This window comes from Chinchilla lanigera, unplaced genomic scaffold (assembly GCF_000276665.1).
Source record: "Chinchilla lanigera isolate Chin_1 unplaced genomic scaffold, ChiLan1.0 scaffold00010, whole genome shotgun sequence".
NCBI lineage: Eukaryota > Metazoa > Chordata > Mammalia > Rodentia > Chinchillidae > Chinchilla > Chinchilla lanigera.
The window spans coordinates 15,091,955-15,093,136 of record NW_004955411.1 but is presented as its reverse complement, the minus strand read 5'-3'; positions in this window follow the sequence as shown (position 1 = coordinate 15,093,136).

Genomic DNA, 1,182 nt, shown 5'->3' with positions numbered 1-1,182 from the left:
TCTATTTTTAATTTTTTGAGGAGCCTTCACACTGATTTCGGTAGTGGTCATACTAGTTTACATTCCCGTTAATAATGTAGAAGAATTCCTTTCTCCCCACATCTTTACTGTATCTGTTAGTATTATATTTTTTTAATGATAGCCACTCTTTCTGGGGGGTAAAGTGGTATTTCAATGTAGTTTGAATTTGCATTTCTCTGATGACCAGTAATGATGAGCATTGTTTCATATGTTTATTGACCATTTGTATTTCTTATTCTGAGAAGCGTCTATTCATTTAGGTTGCCAATTTTTTGATTATCTTTTTATTTTAGATGGTCTAATCATTTTCATCTCTTTACATATACATTTGATATTAGTCTTCTGATTGAGAAATACCTGGCAAAAAAAATTCTCCCTTTCTGTAGATTGTCTCTCTACTCTGTTGGTGGTTCCTTCACCATACTGAAACTTTTTAATTGGATATGATCCTATTTGTTGATTCTTGATATTATTTCTTGTGTCAGTGGGGTTTTATTTGGAAAAATCCTTGCCTATGCTTTATCTTCAGGAGCTGTAGCTATTTTATCTCCCAACAGATTGTTTCTCTTTTAACATTCAGATATTTGACCCACCTTGATTTTAGTTTAGCACATGGTGAGGTATATGGTTCTAGATTCAATCTTCTGCATGTGGATGTCCAATTTTCCCAGCACCATTTATCAAAGTGGCTTTCTTTCCTCGAGTGTATGTCTTTGGCCCCTTTGTCAAAGATCAAATAGTTGTGTGTACCTGGGTTATTTGTGCTTCTTCTACTTTGTTCCACTGATCCACATGCTTGTCTTTGTGTCAGAACCATGCTGTTTTAATCACTGTAGCTGCAGGATATCTTTAAGTCTTGGACTGTGCTGCCACCAGATTTGCTTTTGTTACCTAGGATTGCTTTTGCTATTGAGTCTCTTCTGATTTCATATAAATTTTAGGATTGTTTTCTCTACCTCTGTGAGAAATGACTTTGCTATTTTGATTTAGATTGCATTTAATCTGTATATCAGTTTTGGAAGTATAGGCATTTTGATTCTGCCTGTCCAGGAACATGAGATATTTTGCCATTTTCTGATGTTCTTGTTTTCCTTTTTCAGATTGTTGATGTAATTTTCAAAGTAGAGAACTTTCACTTTCTTAGGTATGTTAATATCTAAG